This window comes from Limulus polyphemus, unplaced genomic scaffold (genome assembly GCF_000517525.1).
Source record: "Limulus polyphemus unplaced genomic scaffold, Limulus_polyphemus-2.1.2 Scaffold1962, whole genome shotgun sequence".
NCBI classification, from domain to species: domain Eukaryota; kingdom Metazoa; phylum Arthropoda; class Merostomata; order Xiphosura; family Limulidae; genus Limulus; species Limulus polyphemus.
In genome coordinates this window covers 61326-70788 of record NW_013667572.1, presented here as the reverse complement: position 1 = coordinate 70788, position 9463 = coordinate 61326, and the positions used below count along the sequence as shown (strand labels likewise).

Here is a 9463-nt window from a genome sequence, read left to right as displayed (position 1 = left end):
GAGTATCATTAATTCTTGGCAGTGAATATGACTCATTTTCAGTTATACTATTAAGAGCCCTGAAGTCCACACAGCAACGTTGGGTCCCATCCCACTTTTGACACCAATTTGCATTTCACTTGATGAAAACCTGACTTTAAATCCAGAGTTGAAAACCACCTAGCTCCACTTAGGGCATTAAGAGTATCATTAATTCTTGGCAGTGAATATGACTCATTTTCAGTTATACTATTAAGAGCCCTGAAGTCCACACAGCAACGTTGGGTCCCATCCCACTTTTGACACCAATTTGCATTTCACTTGATGAAAACCTGACTTTAAATCCAGAGTTGAAAACCACCTAGCTCCACTTAGGGCATTAAGAGTATCATTAATTCTTGGCAGTGAATATGACTCATTTTCAGTTATACTATTAAGAGCCCTGAAGTCCACACAGCAACGTTGGGTCCATCCCACTTTTGACACCAATTTGTTGCATATCTGCTTGTTTATTAATTTCCAGTATAAATTCTTTCCGAGGAACTTCAGAGATACAAGTCCTTTCTTAATTAAACCAGTTTATTTTTTCCTCGATACAACTTTGTAATACACAGAATTTCCAATCAGTACATTAAACTTAACTACTTTTATAACACACTCTATAAATCACAATGATTCACACACTTTACTTACTGTGCCTACTGTTCGCTTGACTCAATTATCTATATCTTCAATCTATCTCTGATGGTTTTTCTCGCCAGGCTTATATACTAAAAAAGTGGGCGTTTAGCAAACACTCGACATTCGTGGGGTTGCTCCATAATTCGAGAAACCCCAGCGTGCATGCTCCCAGCGTCACGCGACTTCCGCTGTCGTAACAATATCAATTGGTGTGCAAGATTGGCAATATATGCAACAGGCAAAGCCTAAATCTAGATCTAGTAAACATTATAGGCCTAATGTAGGGGTTTGTAATTGTATTGGCTGATTGTAAATCATGTCTTACACCAACTAGTGGACTAGACTTTAGGTCTAATTGCAGTTATAACTTTCTTTCTAGACCCTAGGTCCATCATCATACAAATTGTAGCCTATATTATAGGCATACTTAGACATATACTAACTATTAAACTAGGCATTGCATTGGGACAGATCTAATGACATTTGTAACATTTGTTCTAATAAATCTAAATCTAGAATTGATGAGGCAGGGTTATAACTAGATCTGGGTAGATTCAATACAAGGTGCTTTCAATCTATGCACCCAAATCTAAGGTCTAGTTTAAATGTATAAAGCTAAATTTCTGTCATTATCATTACATCTAGATCCAAACCTAAGACTAAAAATATGGAAATAACAGGTTTAACATTAATGTTAGATCTAGATGTACTAGCGACTTAATATAGCACCACTAATTTGTAAGCCTATATTTAAGTTTTCTCATTCTATCAAAACCTTTAATATTAAATATAGCCTTTGAGCCTCTAGGCTTATATTATGTTATGATTACACCCTTCTCCACAGTGTGTGTGTGTAATTTTCATTCGAAAAATTTCAGACTTGTCTCCTGTAGTGTTCGTGTAGTTAAACATAGTGAGTTTTTAAATGTGATTTAGCAAATGCCAGTAATTTATATGATGCTCATAAGCATGATTAACCAGCATATACACTCATCTGCATTGAGTTTTTTACTGTTGTGTCACATTAATTAACATGAGTATGGGTGGTCTAAATAATGGTAGTTAAAGTGAAACTAGGTCCAGATGTGTCTAATTAGTTCTGAGTTGCAACTATAATTGAATAATTTAAATATAATTTGTGGTTAGGAACTTAGGAAAGTAGAATGCTTCCTTTCATCTGACAATTTGCATGTTGCAACTAAATAGTGTAGTCAGTATTTATTAACTTATTCTTTTAGCCCTTTATGTCGAAAAAAGGAAATTGGGGCGCAAAAGACGTGCTCAATTTGCAGCTTCGATGGCGGAGTCAAGCAAATTCATGAGAGCTTTCCTTGCTGGAAGTGATGACACCAGTATTTTAACACACAGGGATATTGGATTTATGAAGTTTGATACAACAGATTCAGCAGTTGTAACACATGCACATCGCACAGAGATTCTTAAAATTGGAGCACATGAATTTCAACATAAAGAAGGCCCATTTGATGCCAAGGATGGGCGTTCTACGACTGCATTTTGGTTCAAACGACCCCTTCTGAATGGACAAGAGGTCAATCGTTCCTGGTTGGTGTATTCACCTCTACATAAAGCAGCATACTGCTTTTGTTGTTTTCTTTTTTCATTGACATGTATGACATCCGATAGTCGGTCTGCTTTCAAAACACAGGGTGGATTCTGTAAGTGGACAAAATTGAAAGGTTAAATGCCCATGAAAATAGTGACAGTCATAGTGAGTCATTTGCTGCTTGGAAAGAAACTGAGCGCCGAATTCGTCTTCAAAGTGGCATTAATGAAGAACTGCAGAATCTTACATTTCGTGGTCATACTGAGGACATAATCTCAAACGAAAACCCTGAAAATTTCCTGTCACTTTTGCAATTATTAGCAAAGTATGATCCAGTAATGAGAGAGCATTTGGAGCATGTTAAAAATAAGCAAACGTCAACATCTTATCTTTCTCCTGAAATCCAAATTGAGTTTATAAATCTCGTGGCTTCACATGTGCGAAATTGTTGTTTATCAGTAATTCGTAGAAACAAATACTAAGATATTCCGTTTGATTCCACACCTGATTTAGCCCATCGTGAGCAATTGGCCCAAGTGATTGTTGACACTGACTTTAAGACAAGAAAAGTAGAAGTCAAAGAGTCATTTATTAACTTTATACAGATAAAGGAAAAATACACTGCCAATATTGAAAAAACAATAAGCACAAACTTAGAAGAGGATGGAATTTTATTGAGTTATTGTTGTTGATAATGCTGCTGTCATGTCAGGTTATCTTTCAGGCATTCAACAAAGAATTCTGAACAAAAATCCAAAAGCAGTGTTTATAAAACTGTAACAACCATAGTTTGAACTTAGCATGTCTTCATGCTGCAAGTCAGGAACAACTGTTATTACCTTTTTTTTGTATAATTGAAGCCATTTATAATTTCTTTGCTCATTTAACAACTCGATGGGACGAACTGCAGCAGAAGCTTAAGATCTCTGTCAAGCGTGAATCAGAAATACTGTAGAGTGCAAGAGAAAAGGCAGTAAAAGTTGTACATGAAAAGCTGGATGAATTTCTAGGACTGTTAGAGCAATTAAGTGATAATGGAAACACGGCTGAAACAAAATGTGATGCTCATAATATTCTGCAACGCATGCTTACATTTGATTTTCTTGTACTTTTGCATTTTTGGAGAAATATTTTATCATATATCAGTCGAATGCTGAACCGTCTTCAGGACCCAAAAATGAATTTTAGAGAAGCAGCTGCTTAGTTTGATTCTTTGAAAGAGAAATTGATAGAATCACGTGAAAAGAAGCATTTAAAGTGGGCAAGAATCAATGTGAAAGATGGGGATTGACCATTGAAAGAAGAAAAATACGTCGTAAACGAATGCCAGGCGAAAATGCAGCTGATGCTGGATTGACTGCTGAACAGTAAATTTATAGCATCATGAAAGATGTTATTGATCGCTTGATTACAGAAATAACAGGAAGATTTTCTCGCTTACTAGATTTAGATTCACGGTTTGGATTTCTACTAGATGTGCAAAATATTGTTTCTGGAGATTTCGAAGACGCAAAATTGCAAGAAAAATGTTCTGACTTAGCAAAGAGCTACCCAGGTGATATTGATGGACCAGAATTGTACTGAGAAATTAAAGACTGTAGAATGTTGATAAGTAAAAGAACACAAACCGATTTTTCTGAACCAATGGTTGCAACTGATTTGCTAACATTTATTATTTCATATGGTGAAGATGTTTTCCCAAATTTAAGAATTACATTGCATATTTTGTTAACAACTAGGATTTCTATTGCTAGTTGTGAAAGGCCCTTCAGCAAGCTGAAATTAATTCTTACATACTTGAAAACCTCAATGACTCAAAAACGACTTAGTAACTTGGCAATATTAAGTATTGAAAAATACGTACTTAATACCTTACATTTTGATAGTTTAATTGATGCATTTGCAGCAGCAAAAGCACGAAAGGTTCATATAATGTAACCATGAATACCAGAATGCTACCTGTACAATATCTAGTTAAGTATATGTACAGTGTTTTAAACTAATAAAATTTGTTATTTGTAAACTTAAGTACTATTTTATCAATCTGTTTTATAATCCATGTACACCACAAGTGATTGGCTTCTCATATAAAACATGTGTTTCAAAACTAGGGAGATAACAGAAATTTATTGTGCATGCTTGAAATATTACTCTAGCTATGTGACTTTGAACAATACTGGATGACATAGATATCAAATTGGTTTACAAATTATGTACGTACACCTAGTAGGCTATACTTGATTAGTTCCAGGTTTACAGTTGTGAGATCGTGAGATGTTATATTGTGACTTTATTTTAGGCCTGTGTAAGGCGGTAATTAATTCTTTATGTTAGTGTCATTAAGTGGGTAATGAGTCACAAAACAAATAATCAAAACATTTCAGAAGTAGGGGCGCCAAACGTGTCTTTTCCCCCGGGTGCTGAGAACACTTGCTACGCCACTGACAGGTTGTAACATCATTCCCACTGCAAGCCAATCATCTACTCAAAAGTAGCTAGTAGCAAAAAGGTATGATATGAAACTCACATAATTCATCTTGAGCTCTGAAAGTGTCCTAGTGCTATTTTAATTATTTAGTGCTACTTGTCAGACTTCTCGTATTGTGTATTAAACCAAAAGAATCCTCCACAGGAAGCAGGATGAGTATATGCACTGATCCCTGTTACAGTGTTATCTCAGTTAAATTCACACAACTGTATGGTTCTATTCTCCAGCATCTAATATATCTCACAACTGGCTATTTACCTCTTAAGCCAAAGAAAACTACGCCCATAAATTATTCCTGAAACTTTGTGATTTTTCTCTAACTAAACTTATCTGCACAGTTTTCTACCAGCATTTCCAGTAACTATTCTGGTTGGTAACTATAGCCATTTACCCATAGCACAACAAAACTGGAAGACTTCCTGCATTCAGTGATGTAACAGTCTGTATAAATATGGCTTAATGTCTGGAAAGTAAAGTTTTTTTATGAAGAAGTTCCATTATTGCATCAACCAGCTGTATTGCATGAAACAATATTTACATAATTTTCTACCTGACATCTGTGTGTTCTCACAGGTACGTACGAAATTACTCTCGGCTCTTAACACCCAAAGCAAGCTAACATACTTCTGTAAACGGACAGCTGTTTGTGGTCTGCTTCCCATCTGTTTCCAGACACTTGGGTGATCTAGCAAATATTGTTGTTCCTGTAATGGTGTTCTAGTGAAGAGACAACTGTGCCATCAATGTCTTGTCTCGCCACTATTGAATGAAATACGTGGTTGGGCTGTCTACATCTCGACACGGATCCAGACATTTCATTTTCATCATTGGTGCAGCTGAAGCAAAAGATACAGGACATCCCTGTTCATTTGTTAGATAAATTCAAGACTTTGCCAAATTGCTATACGATGCTTGTATGATGGTATCTTATGCGTTGGTCCTTTTATTTTCTGATGCAGAAATCCCTGGAATCAGTGTCACTTTACATACATTCAGTTAAAATTAAATTCAAACAGTTTAACTTGAACGTTAGTTTTATAAAACGTAAATATAAATATAAACTGAACTATATCATGCTCTTGTCAGTGGCTATTGCAATAAACCAAAATTAGTTAATTAGCGCAAAGAGAAAGTATTGCTTTAAAATTATGTTTTTGAATGATAAATATTGCCGAAGCATTGAAATTAAACACGCTTAATATTCCTCATAAAATGATAGAAATTTGAAGATGTTTCTTTTTTTTCACAGTTCTCTTAATTTGTCAATTCAGGATGTCAAATAACAGGAGTACAAAAGTGACATTGCTCGTGTATCTTTTTTACCATAATTCATTACTTAGGAAACCTTTTCTCGAATACTAGAACTAATCACAAATATTAGACCAATTGATAGCCTTCTGATGGTCAATTCATTTCTTACAGGAATGGGCATCGCTTTGTACGTACTGGTAAAGATATATAGATGAGAGGTTTATCTCCTGGTTATTACAAGAACTACTAGAGCCCTGATTGACGATGTGATATATCAAACACTTCAAGTGAAGTAAGACAGTGTAGACTTTATTTTGGTTAATAGAGTCTTTATGAAAGCAAAAAACCATAAATCTATCTGTCATCGATGCTGTTTCTCACAAAACAAGGAATTTCGTGTCTGATATTGGATTATGCACTGTTATTTAAGGAATTAACCTGCTGTTATCAACAGAGATTGTGGTTTAGGTGAGCTGCAGTCCTGCAGAAAAACATTCAATATCAACTAATCAGAACCAATAAATAAGTGAAATACACAAGTACGTATAGAAAAGGAAATCTCAGTGCGTTAAATGTCTGTCTGAAGTTCTGTCAATGTAGCAGAAAAATCATAATATACAAATAACTTGAAGTGGCCCCATCCTGAAAAATCAGCAAGGCTAAGATCTGGAGGTCTTGCTAACCTTGTGAGTGGAAAATGTTTACTGATTACTCATTCTCAAAAAATTTCTTGACAATATCTTGACACTCCGTTCACAAATTTATATAAAGAAATTTCTCATTCAATACTGCTCTTTACTCAAGCATAGAAATGAAAATGTTCCAGCATGGATTACTGTCGCTGTGTAAAATTTATTATTTATGGGTTCATCCAACAGATGAGGCCCACTGATGAGTTCTGTTAGAATCTGACCCAAACTGTAATTTTCATGCTGAAGTAACCATTGCACAAGGGCATGTAGATTGCTTTTTCCCCTTAACGTTGGAGAGAAAAATTTACTTCATTAGTACAAAACATGTTGTCTAGCAAGATGTCATCAATTTTTACTCAACTCAAGAATCAATTACAAATGTCCAGCCATTTGTGTGCATCTTCAAATAACAATTTATGGGTTATATTTATCCTTTATGAGTACAGCCTTTCATGTTTTACTAATTACCTTTTAGACTGTTGGATGTGGTAGTTTGGTGCACTTGACAACTTCAATGGTGCTGGATTACCTAAAAAGACTTCCATTTTCGAAAGCAACTTCATCTACAGCTTTAAGTGTTGGGCAGCAACCAGTACAAATTGTTTCTGCATTTGATTCTATTTGTTTAAGTTATTTTATCAGCTTTCCAAAAGCCTAATTGCCACATATCATTCTTTACTTTCCACTTCTATGCCGCATCCGTTTTATTACTATTAGTGTAATTATGCCTTTCAAGAAACGTGCAAGTATACTGTTAGTTTTAAAAGCAGAATGAATCGAGGAATTTATGCTGGTGTTATACAGATTGTGAATTCTTAGAGGTATTAAGTTGGTGTGCAAATTCCACCATCAAATTTCTTTAGTGGCAATTATTTTTGGCACTCGAAACGTCTTTCTTATAGTCTCATTAGTTCATCTAAAATATATCAGCTCTCTGATGATTAGGTTATAAATTTTTTATCGGCGTTAAAGTAGGAAACTTAACTTTATAAATAACCCTGTATCTGTGGGACAATTAACTTTGTAATTAAATGTGTATCTGTATCTCTGTTGTTGCACTGTTATTGTTATCCACTGTTTTTATGATCAATAATATTTATCATAGAAACTTGTGTGTATGTATATATATATATATATATAGGCATCCAAAATATAAAATACATAAGTATATATATATATATAAGATGATCAAAAATATTAAAATGACCACCAAGTTCTAAATACTGTATTTTTAGTGTCTTTAGTTGGTTGGAAGCGCTTTCATCCAAATGGCCATAAAATATTTCATTACATAATGTGTCCAGTTCAATACACATACCTAAGTTTGGTGTACGATTTGATTTGCTTCTTAAAAAATATCTATGCTTTCAGTTTGATCTTTTCATGAATAAAACTTTAAATTCTAATAAAATAATTTACATCTTGTTCTAGTTGTAAGAGGTTAGACTTGCTGATGGGACATTAAGATAAACTTTTTCTCGGTAAAGATAATTCCCTGAGGATTATTTATTCATTATTGCAAGGAATCTCAACTAGAGTTGGATGCAAAATGTTCTGGTTTATGCATTAATTGGCTATGTTACTGTCATAATTTTGCTCTCTATAAGTCTTCGTAATACTGTATTGCCATATAATATACTTACTGTTTATTGGTTGATTATTTTATTTTTGATATATGCTTGGTTTTGATAATATGCGTTTGAAAATATCCAATATAAGTGCCATGGTATTTTGCAGACTTGGGTTATAAATGTATTGTTTTAAGTTGAGTTGTGAAGTTTAAATTTTTTATTTGAAAATAAAATTAATTATTATAATAGCCAGGACTACTATATGTAAAGGAGATGAGGGAGATACTGTGATATGTAGATATCACAAACTAAATCATTCTATATACTGTTTCTGTCATATCCCATCCAACCTGTTGAACCAGGGTGTTGAGTAAAAACTCTCGTCGGTACTGAAAACGTTTGATGGACATAAAATTATATTTTCTTCATTGCTTTCACTCGTAAGTTCATTGAATTATGAGAAATAATGTAGGAAAGTAACATAATATCTTTACTCGTAGATTTTTTTCAAAATTTTAGTACGAATTTCTGTATTTGTTACATGTACTACTCTAGTATGGTGTCCCTTGCTTTGAACTGTGCTAATCATACGATTATAGATAACACAAACGTTCATAAGTATGGCCCAAGGTTTGTCTGTTTTCACACATGGCTGACTTGCTAAGTAATTTTTTAGCTGGTCTTGGCGAGTTTTCTGGTATGTTGGTTATATGTGAAGATATCGAATTTGAAAATTCTGGTGTCCTTTTTCAGTTAAACATTTAATTAATGGGGTATAATTATAACATTCGATTAAAACCCTAAATTAATTTTTTAAAGATCTGCTCTTTGAAGAAAATAAACTTAGAAATAACACGGAACAAGAAGAGTGAGAATGCTACACATTGAGAGATAAGAAGGGAAATCCGTCATTCTTCCTGAAAAGGTCAATACCACTGGACCGAAAATTATCGGCTTTTTAAGATGTTCTTTCCCTATTCTGTAACAATAGTATTTGTGTTCGACAATAAAAAAATGAGAAAAGAAACTTGTCGAATTATTAAAGAGCTTCCCGTGAATTTAGTGGTATCACTATTCCTAATGTAAGAAATTATTTTATGTACAAAATCACGTAAGCTTCGATAATACCACTTAAATGTACGTTTTTATTAAATTTTAAACATTCTCTCTCTCCAATGGAATTCCAAAATTTTATGGAATTCCAACGGTATGTCTGCGGATTTACAACGCTAGAAAC

At 34.0% G+C, this 9463-nt stretch overlaps 1 protein-coding gene across 1 annotated transcript in view; it reads right to left on the bottom strand.

Moving 5' to 3' along the window:
- LOC106465497 (protein eyes shut homolog) overlaps positions 1 to 9463 on the bottom strand; it is a 164851-nt gene that overhangs the window by 127968 nt on the left and 27420 nt on the right. The window lies entirely within an intron of this gene.